Consider the following 26,615-nt stretch of genomic DNA (forward strand, 5'->3'; position numbering starts at 1 on the left):
TCTGCTTCATTAACGAGTTTTACCCATTAAATACTTAATTTCCATCTTATCTTCTTAACACGAACTTAGTTACGAGTAAAGAATCATTCTCTCTTACTGCGTGGAAATGTTTAATCGTTGGTTTGAGAAGTCTTTCTCATTTTCCGGATCGAAATGATCGTTATATTCGTAATTTTCTAGAACTCTAAGTCTCTGTAATATTTTCTTGAACTACTAACTTGACATTTAAGAAACGAAGTTACGGAACTCTAAGAAACATACATAGTAGCTCTTGATTGAGGATCTGTAGGATTTTTATACGCTGTATGGCCATTTATACAATTTATTACAATAATTTGTATCATTATTGGAATTCCTCTTCTTGGAGGAAGAACTATGGATCCACTTAATGTAAGTCTACTTTATGGACCTGAAATAGCAGATTAAGCTTTCGTGACCGAGTTTCTTATTCTACAATGCACCGAGAACTTTAAAACCATTATTCTCGGCATCAGACTCTTCGAGTTAACTTTATCGAAAACTATTTGATAAATCGGCTTGAAATTCTGCATACATTACCATACATCCCTTTTGGAGTGAAACAAGAAGAATTAATCAATTCTTGAAAGCTATTTTATTTTCCGTGCAGTTCAGTTAATGACTCCTAGGATTTAATAATTATTTTCACTTCTTCTCCCACAATTTTCTAACAAAGCATTATTTTATTCTAGTTTCAAGCTGCGAATAAAGTGAGAATTATTTATGTAAAAAGAATATCCATGCTTCTTTCGTTTGTGATGCACAAAAATATATAACATAATCTAACACAAGAATTTTCCAGACCAAGGCATTAAAACTCTGCCTATGAATCAATTTTTCGTCGATGAGAATGTAACATAACATTGTGTTTGTAATTTTTAATTAATTCAGCAACGAAAGGTCAAGATTTACTACAAATACGAAAAGAGAAACGTAGCGATGGTTTAATGGAAAACACAAGTGTAAGCCTCTCGGAAAAAAGAGAATCTGAAAACATTCTGCCTTACGGACTACGCAGTTTCTGCTAGAAAATTAAAGGATTCGATTCCATTTGTTCTGTTGTCGTTCCTTTAACGAATCAGAAACACCGCGGACAAGCTGAAACTCTCGCGCAAACAGGATCGGAGAAGTTTGAATAACAGGCGTATTGTGAAATTTAATATTTTGAGTAACAAGCTGGGATTCTATTTCCTCCATTGTTCGAGGAAAAGAGTGTTCTCTATCTACATATTTAAAGAGATCTTCTACCGAAATTCTTAATTCATACTGACCACACTTTTTCGCTAATGATTTCTCATTTCCGAATACTGAGAATGTTTATGTAAATTCATATTTTTACAAATGCAGAAATAGAATTGAAATTTAAATTAAAATGTGTCTTATATTTTATATGGTATAACATGTATTTAGCGTAAAAATTAATTATGGGCCACTGTAAAGTAAACTCATCATTTATTTAAAAAGAAAAACTATAGAACATTTCATTTTTCCTCAGTGACACATTCCAAGGGAGCAAATATAGTAAAACCAAATGTCGAAGCAATTTCTATTCTTCATTACTACGAAGGCTGCCATTAACTAAATGACGGGTAAACATTTATGTTTGAAGTAGAGTTACGAATAATTAAATATGAAGACACAGAATTAATTTCTAAACCTAATATACTATAGTTATTATTTTACATGTTTTTGCATTTCTGTACATTTCCATAGATTTCCCTGTACTTCTATTTTTCATAAATGTATAAACATTCTCAGTCTGCTTATAATATATTAGAGCACCCGTCTATTTCCACGCTCCTATTCCGTAAAGTGGATGAAAAATAAATACGAATATAACTGGAGATTGAAAATTATTGAAACCTGTTAAAATTTAATTATAAATCGACTCGTACCAACCTTCAACGTAGAGCTTTCCTGTCGTATCGAGCGTTAAAAGTACATACATCGAGCCTGCATCGAGTTACGTGTGAGTATCCAATAAAGGTTTAATAACACAGCCATTTCTTGAAAACTCGAAGTAACACTCTATCCTCCTCAAAAGAAACGAGTCGACTTCCCGCGAGGAAAATGTACTTAAAAAGTTTCGTTCGTCGACCCGTTTATTAAAAATGAATTAGCCCCAGCCTCCTACGGGAATGAATTTGTTCAAACTTCTCTCAAAAGCTTCTTTGGGTCGACTTTTAATTACCTCGATATCATAATAAAGCGCGTTTTATCGATGGCTTGTGTTCGAGTAAAATGAAAAACAAATTGCGAAGCTCCTCGTGAAAATCTTTCATTATAATCGACCGTTTCATACACGCAGAATTTTATTTAACCTCCATCCAAACAAATAAAAACCCTTGAATTAAGCATCGTAGGCGTTCATGTTATAAAGTCTGTCTTCGAAAACTCTTGACCTCTATTGCTCGTGCTCGCTCGTTACAGAGGATCATAATATTCTGTTAAAATCTCCAAACGAGCATCGAATCAAAGTATAAATCCCCCTTGAACACGTGAACGATAAAGGGCACGGTTTAATGAGAGCAACTAGATAGAGAGAGCACGAGTGCAATTCTTCTCGCGATATCCCGCTCGATTGAGAAAACGAACGAACCGAAAGACGTCTATTTAGCCAATCCCGAGAAGTTTTCCAATGCATTGCGAAGGACACTTTATTATTCCGAAGGAAGGACCCTTTTCGAACAGTTTGACTCCGTCGGGTTCGCCATCCCCTTTCACCACCTGGTTCCCATCGATTCGAGTTCTTGGTTCGTCTTGCTAACGAGATACATCGATTCAATTCAAGAATGAACTTTCTTCGAGGAGATTCGTCAGGCGTGATTAAAGCAGGGAATTACAGGGGCCACGCGATAAGAAAATTTAATTCTTCATTAAGCACTGCTGTTTCTTCTCGGACAGTTAATTATCGTCCGTTAGGAATAATTGGGATGCTGGGATGGTGTAAGTTATAACGAGACGGATTCGAAGGAACCCATTACGACCCATCGGAGTTATAAAACCAATAGCTTGTGAACAATGCTTGCAATTGCCGTTTAGACTAATAAAGAAAAATATTTCTCTTACACCCTGTCTAGTATACGTGTCGTTAAACTGAATTTATCTTAGAAAATGAAATCACGAATATTATTAAAATAATTAGTCTGCGTATTTATTTATTAAAAAAACTTTAATCTAAATGACTTCTGTAACTTTCCTTTTGAAACGATCAATGTATAAAAACGTCCACGCTCCTAAACCTTCGCGTTAACCAACAACAATAATACAGAAAATTATTCTGTACTTTAGCAGCGCATCCAACAGACGAGCAAAGCTGTCATTGAGCGCGGCAACTCCATTTATCGTAGTTTTATGAGGAAAATTCAAGGAAAACCCTAGTTGCTGTTTCGCATGCATAGTTAATCGCGATAAGAACCTAGCCTTGCAGTGTTTACGTTTTTACGAGGTATCGATACCGTGCATCCCCAAACGTTTCCTTGTACGACAGGGCCCGGAGTCCATTAAAATCAACTGAACCGGAGGGCTTGATAACAAACAACGCTGCATTTGTTATCTTTGAGCTTACCGGGCGTTCTCGCACCTCGTTGTACGGCCTGGCCTGATCCTGAAATGGTACGACATCGCCACTGCCACGGTAATACCAGAATACCGGTAACAGGAGACGCAGGATGTTCCTTCGGTTCCATTATCGGAAGACTTATCTCCGCTCGCCTGATTGGGTCCTTCCCCGGCTACGTAGAAATGAGTACACATCTATCGACGTAAACGACCCATCACTGTGGATCGGGTTACCACTCGTTGCCATTCGAAACACACACTTTCCTCGGAATCCTGATGCTTTCGACAAATTTATTCTTATCTCTCGTATTCTGGGGTGAAGACGATCTCTCAAAGTTTGTTGGATATAATAAAGCATCTATAGAAGGATGCACAGTTCGCTGGAACGTGTATCGCGTATTAAAATCGAGAACGTACTGTCTTTATCGTATTCATGGAATTTCTAAATGGATTTTTTATAATTTTATTAAGCTTCTCTTGTTTCATAGTGGGAAACAACTAACACTGCTGACGGAGTTCGTCGCATTATAATTCTTACATTTTTATTTCCTCGTAAAGAGAAATTTGTTCGCTACAACATTTTAAAACGAAAGAAAATAGAGCAATACCCGATTTTCGCCAACAATAATTACTAAACTGTGGATAATATGCATTTATGACTATAATATTATAAAAAACATACGTAAAAAATATGTCTAACGTACTTTAAATGTATTCTGCAATTATTACAATGACATTGCTTTGTCATTTTGCATATGTACACGTACCGTTTGGTCGGCATTTGTTTATTACATTAGTTTATATGACAAATTCATAAAATCCGCAGTCTAATTATTACGAATATATTTAGCGAAATCGAAAGCGATTAAGGTATGACAGGCATATAAGAGCATACAAATTGCTATCGACGTTTCTAATTTCGGACTAAACAAATACAAGACCGAAAGTAGAAGTTTTCCAGCAGTTGTCGAATCGCGTCCGCTTGGAAAGAAAACAAAATGACTTTCGTTTGGTTCCTACACAAACAACTTTCATTTCTCAATTTAGTACAGCACGATTGGTCACAAATGGCATAAACCCAGCTCGTTGACTGCAGCTTAACACATCGCCGGGACGGTTTACCGGATGGATTAACTCGAGGGTTTGTCGAGAAAGTTCTTAATGTCGTAATGAAAACGGAGGGGTTGGATCGACCTGGGCGGACTAGACGCGTCTGCGAACCGAGGGGACGAGTAACTGAAAAACTCGAGTAACGTCTATGACTATCGTATTCTCCCTTCGTTCCTAAAGTACTTTTAATCCGATAATAAGAAGTAACCCGATTTCTGAACACGGCGTACATAGCATCGATAGACGTCTTCTATTAAAGAAGTTATCCCTTCGCCATCGCAGTTGTTTTTCCGCTCAATTTAACTTATCCATAGCGAGAACGTTATTTAGTAAATAAAACATAAATACGAATACATGAAAAGATATGCTTCATTTGTAATTGTATACCGATTGGAAATAAGTTAGAATGTCTTCTACTTGTTTTTTGAATGATTATATACTCCGTGCGTGTGTATGCGTAGTGTAGTTATGCACAGTAATGTGGGTGTTGCTAATAATCTTGTAAAAGGTTCTATATTGTATAAAAAAAAAAAGAATGATTTGCTACAATATCGAGAATATCTAAAAAAAAAAAACTTGAATTTAGATTCCCGAAGCTAGACGGTATTTTTTTATTTTTATATTCATGTTCTTTCAAAAATTACTTGAATCATTCGCAACATTAAGTAACGTTTAGTTTGTGGTCTTTACCACAATAGTATTTAATTTAAAAATATAAGGAAAATAAGTACACGCAACAACTCCTTTTGGCCAAAGGATAAATGAAAAGGAAGGAACAAAACTGAAAATACTAAGAAATGAGATAATTTGTTGTGCGATAATAAAAAGAGTATCATAGTTATGTAATCATGACTGAATGAAATAACTACAAAAATCAATAGAATAAGTTTCTTTCAGTAGAAGCAGAGACTGATTCCTATTGATTCAATTTTTGCCAGTTTGCTATTAAATATTATATTAATTTCAAGTCAAACGATTCGATCATTTTCGATAGCGGTTTATAATCGAAATATGTCAAGTATCTTGTTTCCTTAAAATCTGTTGCTACCAATAATTAATTTTTGATGAATATGTCTATCGATTTGATTACGAACTGACCAAGACTGTCCGTTATTTAGCAATGGGATTATATCGGACCGTTTGATTAATAAACAAACGATGCTTTTAACTCGTCGGGCGCTACGAGTGAAAAAATAACGACTTCGAGATATTAACGTGCCACTAAGTACATGGACGCGAAGGATTATGATCTACGCTTTCGAGGCTCATGAATTCGCACTTTGTTCTTTTACCTTACAGAACTTTGACAAAAGCTGCATTAATCAACTTCATCAATATGCCTCCAAAGCTGGCTTCGAATCTTTATAATTTCATGCTTTTATCCTGGAAAAGTGTCCGTTAATCCTCTCCGAGTCCTGTAACTCGTTAGACTCGGCTCAGCCGAGTATAATGCAACGATTAAATGCCATTTCGCATTTAGCAACGTAACTCGAGAACATCAAATACACATGATCAATCTTCTATCAACGCGTTCGCATTTACGTACGCATATTCAGCAACCCATTCACTGCCAACTAACCAAGATGTCTCATAGTTTCAATTTATTGCAATTACTCAAGGGATGAGTTTATAGCTTTTTGAGTCACGAATTATAGCAAAAGAAGTATTACTTTTTCTTATGAAAATAATAACCTAGATTACACATCAGTGTTAAACCTTGACGTCCAGGGTGAAACGCTTAAAATTTGGCTGACAATGAACGGGTCAACACCACTGTACAAGACGTTTTCAGTCTTTGTCATTTTCCTCGTTACGAGGCGCAGTTTCAACGAAGTCCGAGAATGACTGAAAACATAGAGTTACTCTTGGATGGAAACGTCGACGCATAATTTTTGGGAAATTCATGCAAATAGCGGCGTGGACGCGGGACAGACTGTCGAGAGGTTATCGCCGCGGCTGATCTGCGAAGGGACGTCCCCAATTTATGTGCTCCGTGCCCGGAGCTCGCCGATGTGTTTATGGTGAGAAGATTTACAGGCACCCCCCGGGGTGAAAGCGATCCCAAAACGTTTGTCGGGCAACGAGCAAGACGACATTCACAAGTCCACGCCGCCGCCCCCATATGCTATCGTTCTGCAGCCGAACTACCGAGCACAATAGATGACACATGTTGCAGGAATGATTTAATCCTTCTTCACCTCTGCGCCCCAAAGATAAGGGTGGCGCCGGGCACATTGTTCTCCCTGTCGTGTTTGATCTCGTCGGCCCTTGATTTTTACGCGCGTCGCACCGCCTATCGCTTTGTGCATTTATTTGCTTCAACCCAGAATTCATTTTTCCGTCCCTGCGAGCGAAACAATGTTGACACCAAAATGCTCCCTGAAACGGAATTCGAGGATCAATTTACAATCGCGCAAACTAGCAGCGAATTTCGACATTCTCTGTGTTTTTATTTGTGGAAAATGGTCGTCCGACGATATAAACGAAGGATTTTCAACTTTAAAGCTTAAAGTTTTCAAGTTTTTCGAACGATCCTTCTAGCGATACTTTTGCAAACTGTGACTGTGATTTTAGTTATATTTATTTTCGTTGCGAACGAATTGTCTGTATTATACTTATTGTTGGAAGTCCAGCCTTTCGTTTATCTTATTCCACTTTTGGAGCGTCCAAAAATGTGCGGACTCTGGAAGCGCTTGGCGCGAGCATAGGAATTCGTGGCGTCAGACGCGAAAACAAATTGAAACGTCGGAACGTGCCGCGTGTAGATTAGACCAACTGGTTACTCTTGCGATCCCTTTCGCCAGCGACGCGCCCCGACGCTCGTCGATGTGAACGCACACGCACCCATCCATGGGCCAACACGGCGAATACGCGGGACGCGAATGAAAGGACACGTGACATCGAAAACCATGAATAGTTAGGGACGGACCCTTTCGTTGAATCAATAGTCATTCTGGTACGGTCTCACGGAGATGGATGTAACGACGAGTTCGCTGGACGAGTGGCCGCACTCGATCGAGTTTGCCGATACACTCTGGCTACTTCTGATCGAATTATTCATTATTATTGTTACACCCGCGACCGTCCGATCGAGGGAGCAATTTCGAAAGTTGCTCGAAACCGAACTATCGTCGAGCGTAGAACGAAGATAAGGACATTATTACACGGCGCAACATTGAAGTTAGCGGCGGTTTTGTGTAATTGCTTGGCTATTATTAACGACTGTTTTAACCCTGCGTTAGTCGAGGTGTATTTTGTAACAAGACTGACCACGAGTGAGCAATGCGCTCTCGGACATAATTGATACGCTGCAACTTGTGCGAAATACGTTTAATACTTGACACTTAACACGTGGACATTTTCGTGGCAACTTAACCCTCTATAGGCCTGTGTAACTTTCAGGTCGCATGCTAATATATCGACATTTCGTTAAATAAGTTTAGTTTTTCCACGATATGACCTATACGTCCACCCTTTATTTACTGGCGGGACTTATTGATCCGTCAGTTTTCTCATGGTATTGTATTAATTTAAACGCTTTGAAACCTATTGTGACTTTCAAGTCAACTTCTACGAAGTTAGTTTTTTAATTGTTGGATGCCAGCACAAGCTTTTTTTTGGAAGCTTGTTAGAGACAACTATAAGATGACATATGACCAAGATGGACGTCTAGATTTTAAAAACTTTTGAGGAATTCAGTGAATAAACGGTTAATTATAGAATTTTTCTGATAACCAGTAAATATCAAATTAAGTCCCTTGGAAGTTGTCTGTAGAACAAAAATTCGGCCACCAGAGAATTAAATTAACCTGAATTCTTAAAATGAACGTATCTACCATGTTCAATGAAATTTGACTACTATCCTTTCCTTATGCAATTTAAACAAACGTTTCGGTCTTCTTCGGTGTTTCCCAATGAATAGTTGAAATTTGATGTATACTTTACAATTATTGAGCACATTCCCGTCGTATAAAGAAGTGACATGCGGTTGTGCTGCACGCATCGCAGTTGCTCGTTTCTTGTCCTCGACACGCGACCAGTATTATACTCGGTTAACGCGAACGCAGTCTGCCAAAAAAAGATGATTAAACGAGAGAACCCCAACGAAGTAGAACGTACGGTACACATAACCGCTCAACACACCCCCGTTGCGGATTCGAGTATACGCGGGATGCATTAAAAAACTCGGACAATGAGACGAGCAAATAAAGCGAGCGCACTCGCGGTTTGTGGTTTGTCAGGCGTGCAGCTTGTTTTTCATCGTTGTACAACATGTTTGACGTACAAACTCTTTCAATTACTTTAAAATAAGTACATTAAGAAGGGCCCTTTCATGTGCTCGTCCTCGTCCCTCGTGTTTTCTCATCTCATCTGCTGATGTACAGGGTGTTCTACTCGAGGGAAACCACTTAATTGTATCTTTCGATGGTCGAATGGTTTCAGGAGGTAAATATTAACAGAATCATATTTTCTAATGTTACTTTGATTTTAGAGTTTTCAAAGTAACCAATGGATCTCCTTGCGTGCAAACATGTATATACTTTTTACTTGTATAAAGAAATCGCATTAAAATAAATTGCGACAAGGACTATTCGATGTATAACTATGTATAATAACACAAATTTTGAGTCTTCCACGCTGTTATACATTTTCCATGTGTCATAGTCAGCTTATAAATTGTACACAATTAAAAAAAAAATTAAAGTTTACTAAATTCAGTAAATAAATTTGAAGTCTCCTATCTTCACTTATATTTAGTAGATACTTTACAATTATTTTATCTTGTCGGACTGTTAAAATTTAGTGGCATTTTAATGCCTATTTCGGGGAGAAGTAAATAGTCAAAATAACATTCTAAATGATCATGCTGTACTCATATGCTGTATCATACTTACGCATCTACGTAGGCGGAGATTCGTTTAAAAAAGCTGGTACCAAGTTCATGTTGACCTCGAAATTGAATGGACCGCATACATATTAAGTGGCATTAATGTGTAAATGGAAAAACGATCGAGGAAATCGGTTTACCTCCATCAGCTACTCTGAAAAATAATCAAATTCATTAAAACTTTAACAATTATCTGTGACAAAGGTATTTCTTACCAACGTATAAATCTTTGTCAAATGTGTATGTATACTTATCAACGTGCACAGGAATAACAAAATTTAACTGTTACTGTGACTCACCAACGACCTTTCTTTTTAATATTTTTTTAGTAGAAGAGTTAAATAAATTCATATCGTACATGTATTTACTCATTTATTTATAATCTGATGTATTACCTAACTTACCAATAATTGAATTTTATTAAAAATTGTGAGATTCCTTAATGTTAGACATTTTTAATAGATTCATTTAATAGCATCAAACAGTTCCGTATCTAAAATACAACACTTGCATGCTGGATACAATTCACTATGCACTCATATAACACGTTCTGTACCGTACAGAATCGTATTGTACAAGATGTACAGCTTGTACAAAATATGAACAAAAATTTACTGACTTCGCGCACACGCAAGAGTTGGAGAGATTGAAAAGTCAACTAACTAAACTAACTGATCGCGAACCGCCACTTGCTGTACCATACTTAATGACTTTCCACGACAGGACAATCTTTTCTCAGAAAACCCTTTCATTGCTTCGTGAGGCACTAAGGCCCAATTGTAACGGAACATTTTTTTGTTACTACAGTAAAATGTCCTTATACGCACAAATTTCTATACGATAAATTCACAGAAACCATCTCCACGACGAAGTACTAATACCAGCTACGAACCCTTGATGTTGTCCCTGCTAATCTAAATCTAATTTCACTTTATACTTTACACTTTTGCACTTTACATTCTCTAGATCGCTGAAATATCACACTGTGCGTCCTCTTCTTTATTTTCTGTTCTTTTCAAGCTGTGTAACGGGACATATTTATTCTGTTACTATCCACCCATTTCATCGCCTCGCAGCATTTTTCACCCTATAACGGAACATGAATTTCGACCGCTCGAAAATATAAAGATTTTCAATCTTAAAAAAGAAACACACAATGTAACTAATTCTTCTAAAAGCAACCGTACTGTCGCAATACCACACTACCATTGTATTAAAACGGATTGTCCCGTTTGAAAACATTTACACAACTGAAAATCGCCGTGTATTGCCGCATTTGGAACTATATCGAGATTGAGATATACAATAGATGGCAACAGACATCGGTCGAGGAATCGATGACCAAAAGAGCGGCGAAACGATCAATGATCACGACTCGCGACGTAGATCGGTGCTCCTTGCGAGCTCGATTTGGCTGTCGGTCCGAAATGACGGCGCGGTCGTAAAAAGAATATCCATAGGACAAAGGGGAATGTAATGAAAAGTGTCCAGCTCCACGGTCGACGATGCAATGGCTACGGGGGCTGAAGGATACCATCTACCCTTTGAGACCGTCCACTCCCGGAATTCAGCCCAGCTTCCTCCGCGCTTTGTTTCCGTACATCTGATAACCGCTATTCCTCCTTCCCTATGGCTGATTCCTTGTTGGCTCTCTTTCTCTCGAGAGAGGCTGTCGGGTTCGAGAAGCAAAGGGAAGAGGGTCGAATGAATAGCGACGACGAAAGGAACGAATGAGTTTGCCTCTTGAAAAACACGATCGAGCGATTCGTATGAACAAAAAAACTCCTAACTTCTTTCATTTTCCCTTTCTCCTCCTCCCACCACCCCCCACGTCTCTCTGCCGTTGGTTGTTTCGATTTTTGGCTGCAGCCGTGACATCCCTCGTGCCATCTCAAAGGAACGAACTTCAACCCTTTTCTTGAGCATATCTTGTTTTAAGAATATATTTTTCCTTCATGAAGACCTGACGCCTTTCCTGAAAAACACTTCCTATCTGCATTGTCGCAGCTCTCTCTTCAGCTTTCATTGAAACGTGTGTACTTCCATTTTAAAACAAACAAAAAAATCGAATATATTCCATACTATTTTTCTTATAAAATTCTGAAACCTTCCCTGGATAATCCTTTTCATCAACATCGATGCAGATCCATCTTCAGCTTTCGCAGTCAATCAATAATAAAGATCTTTTGTTTCGGCTCATTGCTATTAATGTACTCATCTCAATGTATACAACGCGATCCTCCCCTTTATCTCCTTTTTCTTCGCTTCCATCCGCGTCAGCCCCAATCCCCAGTTATCTCTTTCGTGTCGACCACCCTTCGAACATTGTGTAAGTTCCGGCAAGGCAGCGGACTCACGTTTTCGGCCACGTTGATGGACATATCGCACGCCGGCAGAATCACCCCTCCTCGATAGGACACACCGATTTACTCTAAAGCAATCTACTGTCTCTTGTTTCTTGTTTCGCTTCAACACGTACTCAACCTCCGACGTGGACGGGCGCAGAGTCGAACGGAAGATAATGGCGAAGCTCCGTGATTGAAAAACAGGTTTGTTAATTTTTCAGTGTTTACCTAGTGTCTGTCTTGGCAGCGTGAATAGTCTTCTTCCGAGGGAATCGCGACGGACGCCCGGTTCAACCTTGGTCGTTAACTGATATTTTTAAGTGACCAGTTAGAAGAGCGAGAAAATGGGGTGAAATGGGGTAAATAGAAATGAAACTTGAAAATGTTAGATTTTAAGGTTTTACAAGGTTACCTTTAGTCGTATTGATCTTAATGCTTCATTTATATACCTTTCGATGGAAGTTTACTTATGTTTTTACAATGTAACACGTTTGTGATTTTTAACTATATCTTGTGCCCTGGAAACTTTGTCGAATGTCAAAATGATGCAACGAAAACATTCGAAGAATTGGAACCGGCTTATGAAAATCAAATTCTATTCAGGGGATGTTTTCAGGTGGTCAAGTTATTTTAAATAAACGTGAAACTGAAAAAAATTCCAGTTGGAGATTTTCAGCACTATTTTCAAAAGAGGGAACAATGTCTTCGTCGATATGTGGCTTCCCAAGGGAACAATAATAGAGAAATATTGCGGTCTCTGATACCTCTAAATCGATTTGATCGTTTTTCGTTAGAAAACATTATCCGCTTAAAACCTGGAACCACAAGATTTTTCTGTAAACATTAACGAAAGAAATATAATAGTAACGAGACCCGTTATTTTTATATTAAGATTGACAATCAGTGAATCGTTTACTTCGACTCTGATCATTGTTTACAATTCCGAAAATATTAATTTTTCAACCCATATTTAAGTATCACGACCTGTTCTCTCCTGTTGACGAGTCTATGAGTCTTGCCAGTCCCCAGTTCTTTATTTTAACACTCTGTCGTAAAATGAAAATAAAATTCTTGGATTAAGGAATCGTGACGTAGGGCGTTACGTCGATAGAAAGAAGAAAATACTTATATACGGGTGGAAAGGAGAAAGAGAGCGCGTTAAGTTCGCGTTCGTGGTTCGACGTTCCGCGTTCTATCATCCCTTTCATGTCAATCCGACTTGCATTTTCCGCTCAAAAGTTTTGGCAGAGAGTAGTCGACGGTACGTCGAATTTTAAGCCGCCATGGCTAAATCGATGTACATAACCCGAGAGAAAATCATGAGCCCTGAAACACGTCCTCTCCTCGCTCGTAGCGGTAGGCATATGCTTATGCCTACGTGTCTCTTGTATTTTTATTTACTGTTACTTACTATTATTCGTCTTACCGATTTTAATGATTATAATTAGACTGCGAACCTTTATGCAAAATAAAATCTTGGCAAACGTACCTACAAAAATCGAACCTAAATAGGAATTTATTTTACTCTGCAAATATTATAACATGAACTTTACTCTAAATATTTTTTATATTCTAACAAGCGTTTTATATTCTGCGTGCATTTTGTAGTTTCTCGCACATTCAAATTCCCTATAAATGCATAAAAATCCGCAGTCGAGTTATAATAATTCTGAGTCTAAGTTATAATAAAAAATGTTCGTTTCGACCGTATTATAAATACAGTCTAATAATCCGTCGTATTCGATAATTCAGTAGTGCCCGAGTATATCGGATTATCGAAACTCCATCGTATTTAGAAAAGCGTGCCTTACAAATGTCAGCTTCTCCCAGGTGTATCGTAACCCGAGGATGGTCGGTGAACACCGGAGTCGAGCGAGAGAAACAACGAAACCACTTATCGCGAACTTCCATCGAGCTCGCGACCTCGTTGCAAATCCACTCGCCTATTTGAATCCCCGTGTAACGATACCAGAGGACTCGTGTTCCCGAATCAATCGAACGCATCGTCTCGCGCCCGCAGCATCCCTGTTTGTTATCATTAGTCGTCTCCGATATGGTAATCTTGCCTCGTTGGTGCCTACCCCGATGGGCGGCCCGTTTCGTTCTCCCGTTCGGAAAATAATTACTGTCCTGCGGCTTGCGATAATTCGAGCGTAATGTCTTTATAGCCTCTTCCGACACGTTGCGGTGCTCTCTGCGGGTAGCGCTTGGCCGTCATAATGAGAGCGCCGCGCAAATCTATCTCACCGCGGAGGAAACCCTACTTGGAGCGCTCCCCGTGTATGGCATCAATCGCGGATATCGCATCATCTCCATCTGGCCATAAAATCTGCCGTACCTCGTTAGCCACGCTTGTTATGCTCCGCACCCCAAATTCAGGCCACCCTCTCCCCCCTCTTACCGTCATCCTATCCCCCCACCAATGCCGCAGATTCGACGCCCCCGTGCGAACTCACGAGCCCATATACCGACGCGAGCTGAAACGATCCAGTTCCCATGCATTCGTACGTATCGTCTGCTACCCCTAATTATTTCGAGTCGAACTTAACAAGAGCGCTGGCCCGACGGGGATCGGAGCTGGAAAATATACTCGTGTTGCACGCGTTACCGCGCGTCATTAGTTGTACGGCGGGACGAAAAGGGGAATAGGTGGACGAGATGGACGGTGAAAGGAAGGAAACGCGTTTCGGGTTTCATGAATTTATTGGAAAAAAACAAGGGTCCTGGGTTCGTATATCGGAGGCATGGAGTCGGTTACAATGGAACAATACCTTTACGTGTAATAGGGTTGTCTCGTACATGCAGTTGCGTGCAAAAGTTTCTGGGCAGACAGGTTTCTCATTTTATATTCCGAAAGTGATGTCTGAAATCGTCGTAACTAATACTGGATATAAAGGTACGATAAGTACGTTCAATAATATTTTTTATTTTGACGACATTAGAATTTTTATTTATATTTATTTAATATTTCATAATCCATACAATGATGGAAGCATAAAATGTTATCTCGATAATAGATAACAAAGTATCGGTCGGTAAGGCGTTAATTTCAGGCGCGATGACACTTACTTTCTTTTTAAGAAACAGAATCTTAAAGCAACTTTCGGGATACCCCTTATTATCTGTCGTATCTTATTCCTTGAAGTTATGGCCACACATTTTGGTACGCTCTGTGTGATAATAACGATCGACCATTTCTCGATGAACACGTTTCTTGCACGAATCACGCGCGAAGCTGCGCTCCCGTTCGTCGCGCATAATAGCAATTAATGCGGAAAGAGGATGGGCGATTAATTTTGTTCGGCGTCTAGAGGGATGCGCGACGAGACGAGGGGATCGGATAGAACGTTGCCCGCCTAACGAACCCCCCGGCGACGATGTAGGTGGCATTTTTACGTCTCCGTGCGTGCCACTATCTACCGGCGTCGACGGTAATCATCTTTAACGACCGATTGTGCCACGTTGAGTCGACAAATTGAATGTGAAGTACATTTGCTTAAAACGTATCGCCAGAATTACCCAATGCGCGCGCCACCTGCTACTCCATTATAATAATTATCACCGAGCCGCAACAATTCATTTCGTCGGATGCGCCACTTTGCCACAGTCGGGGCGACGTATTAATTATACGGAGACGTTCGTCGAATATAAACAGCGGGGCGAGATTCATTACGCGATTAAAATAAACGAAAATGGCCCGTATCGCGAACTACGTCGTCGGCGTTCGCAGTTAAAAATAAGCCCTTCCGTGATTATGGGTCTTCCTGATGATCTGAAAAGGCGAAGGAGGGAGTTTTTCAAGCTCGTTGCGCCTAACACCTACACACTCCCCTGGAAAGTAGTTTTAACCATTTGCACCCTGCGCCTAAAGAATTCAAATAAGTACTATTAGCGATTATTATCACTCCAATTTAATTAAATGCTAAGGCGATCCTAAGAACGAACTGTAAAACAATAGAACGAAAATCTAAAATAACAGGCAGTGCAAAAGAGACATGAGAAGCGAGGGTGTGATGACATTAAGATGTGTTTATTAAATTCATAAGAATACAGTATTATAAATAAAATAGAACTAATATTAAGGAAACAAATGTAAATATAGGTTAAGAGAAAATGTGAGAAACTGTTAACAGCGGAGTGAAATGCAGGCAGTAGTCCTGGGCACTATAATAAATTATATTATATTATATTACCTAGCACGTTAAGAAACCGCTTACTCAAAACTCAAAATTATACCTCTCGAAATCAGAACTAAATATTATTAAGATTTGCAAGGATCGCCATCCTCGAGACTCTCCTTTAAACTTTAAATTTCACGTAGCTGATTCTTTATATATTAAATTAAGATTACAGTAAATATTTTATTTTCGTGCATCTCATTCCTTGCTGTATGTTTAGTTCAAATTATAAGTAACGAATGTTATTTTACTTTTGTTCTTTTCAAATTTCTGTGTTCATGTGTCGCAAACGCGAAGCTTGAGGCAATTCATGGCTGTGCTCGGCGATACAAGTTTACTCTCCGCGTTGAACATCCACCCCGTGTTGTCGATATAATCTGAAAAGAGAGAAAGCAAATGAAAAAGGAGTTGGACAGCTTTTATCGCGATTGCAATCATTTCCCATCCTTTGCGACGACCGGTCGCGTGACCATGCAACTTTCGGAGGAAATCGTTCGTATCTTGAGGTGCCCTCTCCGTTGTCGAGAACCTTCTTGTACGTTTCTCGTAAAAATCAAGTCATCTTTTATCACGATCGTTTGCGTTGATTTCGCCCGGAGCTTTGCACTTGACGCCTAGAGATTTACTGCTGACTGCGACGGAGCACTCGTGAGACTAAACGCACGATGGCGAAGGGGGAAAGAACGTTTTCGTCTACTTACGAAGGCTTCGAACCGCGATCGATATAAAATGATTCGATTAACTCCGTCGAGGCAAAGTAAATGCCAGTGTTTAATTTTTAGAATAGTAGTACAGATACTCCTTGATTTTTACGATATATTTTTCACACGGTTTTCGAACAGTATTTTTAAAAATAAAAACTGTTAAGGGGATACTCTTCTCTTTGACCAGTTTCAGACCAATCTTCGTGACCTTTTTTGCAGGCAAAGTACAGCCCGCCAATTCTTCTTATTAGCACTTCCAAGCTATTCCAATGTGTTCATTTAAAGGGTTGTACTATAAAAGGTACACTTTCATAAAAAAAGTAAACAGGAAAACGATTGTTGTCGCCATCGAAGAACGTAGGAAACTTGGTACAGCAACGTAAGTATACTCGGAAATTCGAAAAAATAACAGCGACTATTTTTTTAATTAAAAAGACAACGATTCCACTTGTGTGATCAGTCTCGCTCCTCGCTGTACGTCTATTACACGTCGAACGGTTGTTGATCCTAAACGCACGAAATCTCAGCAGGACCGTTAGAATTTGGCAAATATAAAAAGTAAACGATAGTCGACAAGATCGATCCTCCGAGTCCTTTCTGATAAATAGAGTATCCACTGCCGTCGAAATTCTGTCCCGTTTCTATTTGTTCTTCTCTTATACGCTCGCGAAAAAGTAAACATTAGATGGAAAAAGTTGGTAAATTCGCAGCGAAGGTAATTTCAACAAACACACCGTCGACCGTCTGGTCGAGCTACATGCACAGAACATGCGTGCTTTTTCAATATCGTTAATGTGTTTCCCCGGACTGATCAATCTGCGGCAAAGCAACCTCTCAACGCAAGTGACGGAAGTTGCACAGAAGCGGGCAAGTCACAGCTTATAGCTCGACGATCGTCCCAATGGGATACGTATCCAGTTTTCAGCTTTACCCGATGATTAACGCGTTGAATACACCGTCGAAATGAATTTAATTACACCTTTTGGTACGGTGTATCGCACGCTGGAACTGTTTCACATTAATTGCGTTCTTGTTTCGCGTGCTTTTCATTTAATTCTCAAAGATAACGCTGCAAAACTCTGAAACTGTTTCATCGATACTGATTTCACGTAAACAAGAAATTACATTTATTAATTAGGTAATAAAGTAGTGTAATACGTATCGGTGTATCTCATAATAATGCGTGTTTTAATCTTTGTTTTTAATCATTCATTTCTTCAACTTTTTTGTCTTCTATCCTTCGTTTTTGTAATTTTGATACTCTTTTATATAAGAAATTGTATCGAGCAAAAAGTACATTTCTTGTGTATTCTACATTGTTTCTTACTGTATTTTTAAGATTAAAAATAAAGTGTGCGTTCGCGACCGGTAGATATTTTACGTTTCTAATACCGAGTAGTAACAAAAATAATAAAATTTGGAGCTGGATGTTTTGAAATATCAATATTGTAAATACGTAGTCTATAAAATAAAAGGATCTTCATAATTCTGTCATAACCAGGAATAGAATTTGAAGTGACGTGAATTCACGCCAATGGTCGCTAATGTGTTTAAGACATTTTAAGAAAATTCTGGAAAAAGCTAATGAAGACGTCTCTATACAGCACATCGAACAAATAAATTTTAATGAATATAATCTCTACAGCCTTTTTAATAGACTATGTATTTAAATATGAACAACGAATGACACCTAAATGCAAATAATAACGTTGCATCGAAGTTTCGACTTGAAGTTTGACAAATATACTAGCTGAAAGCTTGGCAAACGTTTCAATGAAATATCGTCCTTTCAGTTACACCGAATGATTAACTTAAATGAAAGTGTGCCGGATGTGTCTTGTGTCTCTCGCCATTGTAGATTAAATGAAATTTTTAATACGGCAATCGACGTTCTTCGTTTTACCCGGAACAGCATCTTCCACTTGTAAGAAACCGAATTAAAGCCGTTCATTTTCAGGAGCCGACCGTTTTTATCTGAGGCTAAGGCGGGTGGAAAGTCACCCTCTAATGAAAATTAAAATTTTCATATCTTTCATTATGCAGGGTATTCGGGAACAGGTGTCAGACACTTTGAAAGGTGATTCTGCTCGCTAAATTCAGATGAAATTAAGAATGACAAAATTACACTCGAGTCTTATTTTATTTTTCGACTCATGGAAAATTGGGAAATGGTTTGATAAGGTATTTAAATTATTTATTAGTAAAAGAAATGAATGTTCAAGATCCTGAATATTTAATGAATTTACAATATGTATAGAAATATTTTTTTTAAACGTTTTTCAAACGAATGTCATTTCTTTTTGTGATACAAATCAGTTCGCTTTATTAAATATATAATGAATTGCGTCTATAATTCCGTGACAATTTCATTATTAGACCGATAAAATAATGCTTGATAAGATAACACAGCTACCAATAACTGAACTGCGCATTTTATACATTTATAGAGAATATATTAATCATATACAATACGTATGCAGATTAATATAAGAATATTTATATTTTAGTTTACGGACGAGCTTATACTCTTCCTTTGTTTTGCATATATGTTACATGTTCGTAAATCTACACCATAAATGCATAAAATCTATAATCTAGGAATAACAATTTAAATAACCTGAAACGAGAGTAAATCGAAAACTATCCATCATGGAGGGAGAAGGAACCAAATATAAAAATCGAGCCAACCTTGCAATGTTTCTTCTCACATCTTACGTCTCTTTATAAGAGAAACTTTTACAATAAACTAATTCAACCTCCTTGTTTCTTTCAGATAAACATTCACACCATCGAGCAAATTCGATAGACACGAGGATCGGTAGGAGCACTGGTAAGTAATTTTCCTAAAAAGTACGTGCATTATCAACGCGAGTTGCAAATCAATAATTTACAACTTTTAAACACGGGAATGGTTACTTCGTCCCTGTCTATAATACAGAATATTGTGCTTCACAACGGGAGCACGCGCTGCCACCGTGTGAAGTGTTCATTTCGCGTGATCGATATATCCATCAAGTGCACACATTCGGAGGAGTAGTGCTGACAAACGAGTCCGAAATTGTTGAAAATGGTTTCAAGCGTGTGCTGGGCGATTGTTGTAGCTCATTCGTTTCGAAATCATTTTCGCGATATCGACATATCGCGCGTGGCTATCGCCCGTATGAGCCCGTATGCGAAAAAAGGGATTGGTCGCTCTTGTGAGATATCCCAAAAGCGACGCGCGTTTCAAAACGTCAAAAGAAATTGAATCGCGTGATTGTATTAATAAAAATGCCTGGGAGACAGCCGGGACTTCTGTGATTCCGGTATTTCACCATTCGAAAGCTCTGTTATCAGAATGGAGTATGTCCTTTCGGAGTAATCGATGCCAATTCGACCCCTTTCATCGAGTTCATACGGCTAAAAAAATAAAATGGGAAAGAGGTTCAAAAATGTGTATGGAAAATATATGTTAGGAAATTAAACCATTAACTTATTCACGTTTGGTGTTTTTTCTTTAATGTTTATGCAGGAGCACATGTTAAATTAAATATATTCATGTACTATTGGATCAAAACAATCGAAAACGATCGAATTGATCAACTTCCTATTCGTTGATTAATAAAATTGTCATGTGTTTAACAAGATGGCTAATAAATAAGAAACGTCATTATCCAACTGTTCAGAATTCAATTAATGAAATAAATTGAGTGTCAGCTGACTGTAGCTAGAGTAATCGACGAAATATTCGAAAAGGCTACATCCAACACCTAAAAAGACCATATGCGTCCTATAGGCTGCAGGTTCCCCATCTGTTATAAACTATCTATGTATACCTTTTACGACGGATATACGCACCGTGTCATTTTTACACCTGCGGTATCAATTTTGGCCATTCCAGAAATAACTGCCCACGGCAGAATGTAACTGAAAACATGATAAAAGTTTACAACTTCGACGGTTATACGTGCTCGATGTCTCCGTCCTGCATAGAATACAAATAATGACAAATAGAATAATTTTTATTATAAACTAGGACATCAAAATCCCAAAGCACATAGGTACGTGTATCATATTTTGATTTGCAGTTTATATACATACAAAATCGTCTGAAAATTGATAAACATTTTACAAAGCTAATAAATATAAGGGTACAAAGTTTGATGCAGTATCAGTTTAATGGAATACACGTAATAACAAGAATCAGATTTTTCTGAAGGATAGTTGCAAAGCTGAAGAAGTGTCTTTAAAAGTTTCGATGTCTAATTGACATGAATTCTCGATGCCTGTGAGAAGAGTAAAAGCTAGGCCACCGTGTATCGTGATACCGAATTCTGGAATCTGGGAGCACAATAAAATATCGGCAGCTACGTCAGTACTGTTTCTGTAGGGTTCATCCATAGCGGCCAGACGCATAAACCATAAAGACACGTGCTACCTATGAAACTTCCCGGAAAATGTACGACCCTGTAGAATCCACGAGGGAGAAAGTGAGCCACGTTTTCTTTCGAAGAAACCTGAGGGGTGCGCGAGATTCTATCGGTTCCTTCCACCTACCATGTACCTACATCCGTTGGATCCGGATATGGGAAGGAGACTGTGACATGGAAACGATATTGGGGGGTATATGGTAATGGCGCAATTCGATTGAAAAACGACACGAGTTCTTCTGTAACGTTGGCCATTTTTTTCTTCTTGCCGGATAATCGATGACGCAGGTGCAAATACGAAAGGAAACAGGAAAGGAAAGCACTGTGCCCCTTCCTTCGCCCAGTTGATTGGCACACTTGTCGTCTCGTATTAACCATAAGATGAAGCTACATCGTATTTCCCCCGATAATAAATAATTAGACGGTCGTCTCTTATATTAATTTTCTTGTTTTCTAAGATTTAATTACTATACCGTGTCGTAAGTCCATTTTTCTAAATATTCAAGTATTTAAGGGTTCAAGTTGTAATATTAAAAATATTAATGATTATTAGTACTCTCGCTTTATATTTTTGCAGTGACAAATTTTTAAGAAGAATTGCTTGAAAATAAATTGAAACTTTCTAGCCATAAATTATTAAATAATTCTACCACAACTGGATATTTTTGCCATTTAATGTAATACAAAGTCTTAAATTGGAGCTTTAACGTTATTTTGGTACACTTCATCCCCTCACAAAATATCGAACCATTCTGTTTTAAACAAAATACCCTGTGAATTGAATGTAAAATATTAAGGTCGATTCAGACTATACGTCACGGACCGTCACGTTCCGGCAACGACACGTAACGGCACCGACGCGGCAAAACATTAAAACACGCGTTTTAATGGAACTCAGACACCGACCTGAACGTTCCGTCAACGGGAATAGTGTGAATAGTTCCATTAAAACGCGTGTTTCAATGTTTTGCCGCGTCGGTGCCGCTACGTGTCGTTACCGGAACGTGACGGTCCGTGTCGTTATAGTTTGAATCGACCTTTAGTCGAGCATCTGACATTAGTGAGTGATGTTTCATGTGTTTTGAAATACCTCCCATTTCAGTTTTTCAGTCCGTGATGTTTGCAACTTCAATTATAAGTTCGCTGATCCAGTGCTTTCGTTCAACTCTGGAAGTTAAATAGTTTCCTCTTAATCATTTGTACTGCCATCACGCGCTGCTCGTCGCGCGAGTCCACGGTGTTAGCAAAAAGCAATCCGAATCTCGTATGATATCGTTAGTGCACCGTAGATAAGATAGGATGCTTCGTTGGAATGAATTGCTTGTCGTTTCTTATCGTGAGCAGACATAACTTGGCTAGAGTTCCCTCCATCGCATTATTCCGGTTATAGTAGTTCAGCTGTCTAAAATCTCCAACTCTCGTGTCGTGCGGTATTCGGTTGTTAAGCAATTAATCCCGTTCCTAAACTAGCCAATTATATTACACCTCGCTATCGGACTGAATACACTTGAATCCTGATGAACTCCAGTGTCTTAACCTTCGATCATCTTGAGACAGTTTACTTTACGTTACTTATAGAGGAAGACAGTTAATTAGTTTGTCCCGTGCAAAATTTCTGTCGTTTCCTTTCATTTTTCTTAATTTAGCGATTTTGTTTACTACATGGAGACAAGAAATGCAATGCACGGAAAAGAAGTGGAAAATATTAAGAGAGATGGAAGGGCAAGTATTAAGAAACAAGTCTGCTTTACAATCCAACTGAACTGTAATAATATGATTACACTTCTTATAGTTTCATAGTTAGTCTTGACCAACTCCTCATAGAGAAAAGAATTCAGCTTATTCGTGACATTTTAGAAATAAAATCAAAAGGATCAATTAACAAAATTAATATTCTATTATAGTTCCACTTAAAAAAATCTGTTTTTTTTTTCTCAAGGAAAACTCATTTTCCGCAAACACAACGTACATCATGTTCTGTCGTTTGTGTATCACGTTGTATGCGGGAAGTACACATTGAACCGTAAGATACTCCGCTGATATCGATGTATCGTTTTTAAATCCAAACGTCGCCGTTGGTACAGCTTTAGAAATGGAACGGAGATAGGTACGGGACTTAAGATGAACAGCTTTATATCAAATGATATCAACGACATCCTGGATGACTGGACCGGACCATATATTCGTTTTTACTTCGTGATCCCGTCTCAGCTTGTATTGATATCGGTTTCTATACTTTCTATGAAGCTAGACAGTTAATGCGCTTTCGATACTTTCGTTACCAGGCCGTGCTATCGAACCCTACTCCCTTTCCTAGTAAAAACTTAGAAATGCTCCAATAGAAATACAATTCCAATGCTTCGATACATGTTGAAAATGATTATCCGGAGAGCAATTATTATTTATCGTTACCTCTGTTCTTTAAGGTTTAATAGAAAGAGTTTAAGACTAAATTGAAGGTGGAAACATTCGCGAGTGCGATTGTAATCTGACATAGACGCATGAGCCGATTCTCCGCAGCGTAAACCGAAAATAACGCTTTCTAATAATAGGTGGTTCCTTGGCCGTACGAATAGTAAGTGATAGTTCTACGGTAACTTTTGATAATTCATCGAGACTACTATACCGTGTTGCAGCATAATTACAATGAACGTTTGCAGTCTATCGATATCCTTCGTCCTAAAAGTTTCAATTCATTTTCTGATTAACCATTTACTTCCATGTTCCTCAAATATTTACTCGAGTGATAAAAATAATGAAATTTGTTAACGAGAATAAATCAGGAAAATGTTATAAAATAACGTAAATTTCCTGAGACTACCTAAGAAAACAATTATCAACGTTGTTTTCCATTGTCGTGGTTTATTCCAATAAAAAAAAATTTTCTTTGCGATTAGTTCAGTTCAACTGTTTATTGTATCCTCGTACGTCAATAACAATTTCAGCTTCTAACAATTGCACAAAAACTTGTCAGTCGTTTCGCGGTGAATTTCCACGCAACACGGAGAGAAGAAATTCCCAGCGGTTTGCACGTCTTGGATCCTAAATTACGTATCTGGCAAGGAATCAAGGAAAGCTCTTGTAGTCGTGTCACATTATTTTCCGCGTCCAACGAAGTACAACGACACGAAACGAATAGTCACGGAAGTTTCTCTAGCCGGTAAATGCGCCGATATTGCTTTGACATAAGTGATTTCCAATAGCGACACATGCGATGCAATAGAGGTATAACGATCTAAAGCCGTGGGAACTAGTCAGTGGCAGGACAAAAATGAACTCTTTCGATATATATAGCTGCCAATTCCTCTACAATCGTGGCATGCAAAGGTACCGCTCACAACAAGAAAAAAATTGTCTGTCGAGTTATGGTGAACATGTTTGTTCACATCATATTCACGAAAGTATTGATAAAATTGAACACTCTAATCTTATGCACTTGGGTATCTCCACCGAGGAGACACCGTGAGTCTAGCAAAAACATTGTAAGTAATTATAAAGGATAAACTTACCCAACTTCGAATTTGTCAAAAATGCGTTTCCTTGAAGTTGTCTATTCGAATGGAACCAAAAATGAAGAAAATGTTATTAATAGGGTGATTCAGGTGACACCGTGTTTACTATTTATCGTGGTCTTGTTAGATTATTTATGCGAGTGGATAAAGTGACGAGAAAAAGAGTAATACATCGAATAAGTTGTTGTCAGTCTGAAAGAGCTTGAGGTACTACTGAGTATCTATCGGTGTGGTCCAGAGTATGTCGTTCGAGCGTCGTATGATGTTTACTCGGCCGCAGCGATACCTGTGCACACGCGTACGTATAATGGGAACGATACGTTTCCTCGACACGTAACACGAGAACCGTGCTCCGTTACATTATTTATCACTTCGCGGTCATTTGTACTGGTTCCGAATATCCCCCCGTCCGCGCTTTCTCCGTTAGCAACGCTTCATCGAGCCGATTTAAACTTCATTCAAATACCGCGACGTAAAACGAATAAACGCTCTGCCTTCTGTACACCGCAGACAAACTAATAACCCGGCGAACGTTTTCGTTCATACTTGGAACGTAAGTGCGGCAATTGATACGATTAGAATTTTTGCAAAAACAAAGTTCACGGGGACCTCGTCACAGTATACCCATTTCCATTTTGACCTGAAAACGGTGTTAAGGGTGGAAACACCCTTTCGAAATAATGTTCCTAATGTCTCTGAAACCGTAAGAAATATTGCAACAATTTTAATTATGAAAAAATGTCTGTCTTCGTCAATTGAGAGCAGAGTTCAATAAAATTCTACTTTACATTTTTGCTTATTCTATATTATATATGGGTAATTCGTAAAGTAAATTCGTGTTTTGTTCATCGGTGAATTTATTTTTCTAATTCCGTAAAATGATGGCCAACGCGAAGTATGAGATAGTTTCACGACGTAATCGTCACTGTTAATTTTAACTGAGTAATACCCCAATCCAGATGTCTATATTTATCAAAATCGGCACATCTTGTTGACTATTCATCGGAGTATTCATAGTCAACAAGCTCCAGAGACAACAAGAAGTTATCAAGCTTTGTTTACGAACAAGTTGACAGAATCGGTTATACTAGCTGAGTTTGTCATCTAGAATTGCTGGAGCACAAAACCGGTTATAACTCGGGTACGTAGTCAAATAGGATATTCGTTGATGTGTACTTTTCATTGTTTCTGTGTTCTCTGTCCACTACTGAAGTTGATACCACGTATTATTGAATATCCAGTATATCGAATCCAATGCACTCAACCGTGAAGTCATTTTTATCGAAATGACATTTTTAAAGCTGCTTGGTAAAATACCTTAAACAGCTAAGGGTCGACTTGAAATTTGATGTATGTAAAATAACTACAACTGAATCATCCGAATTGGTATAATCTCGATATCTGTAAAAATTTGATCTGTGCCGTTCGAAGAAGGAACAAAATATAGCGTATAATTGAATTTTGCCTTTAAGATGTTGCAATTTCTTCGACTCTTAATTTTTCCTGCTTTCATTCATTCAATCGACAGCAAAATTTATGCAAAACAAGAATCTATTCAGTTTACTTATTTAGGATAATTGTAGAACGAAAATGTCCTTGCCATAAATGAGATTGAGTTCGTTTGTTCACACCTTATGCAACCATTTGTTACGTAATAAAAATCAAGCATTTATAAAATGTTTACCAAAAGGGGCATGTAGTTAATATCGGTTCATGCAGTTAATAATTAATGGTTTTCCTTTAGAAGTAACTGGATAGATGACATATGCGTCCACACCAACGGAACCATCACGATACGAAAGAAACAGACATCATCTTCTGTTTCACTTCAGAGCATCGGTCGACTCCTACTCGCCATTCCCCAGCCACTGCAAAAACACCGAGGCCCAC

The 26,615-nt window shown here is 38.4% G+C and overlaps 1 long non-coding RNA gene across 1 annotated transcript; it reads right to left on the reverse strand.

Moving 5' to 3' along the window:
- Window positions 1-19,064: 19,064 nt before the first annotated feature.
- LOC128894442 (uncharacterized) lies at window positions 19,065-24,859 on the reverse strand. The gene is made up of 3 exons (XR_008461553.1): window positions 24,723-24,859; window positions 20,642-20,710; window positions 19,065-20,203 (listed from the first exon to the last, which is right to left on the reverse strand). It is a non-coding gene; the product is annotated as an uncharacterized LOC128894442 (long non-coding RNA).
- Between the last annotated feature and the right edge of the window lie 1,756 nt (window positions 24,860-26,615).

The sequence above is a fragment of the Hylaeus anthracinus genome, unplaced genomic scaffold, assembly GCF_026225885.1.
Source record: "Hylaeus anthracinus isolate JK02 unplaced genomic scaffold, UHH_iyHylAnth1.0_haploid 3, whole genome shotgun sequence".
Classification (NCBI taxonomy): domain Eukaryota; kingdom Metazoa; phylum Arthropoda; class Insecta; order Hymenoptera; family Colletidae; genus Hylaeus; species Hylaeus anthracinus.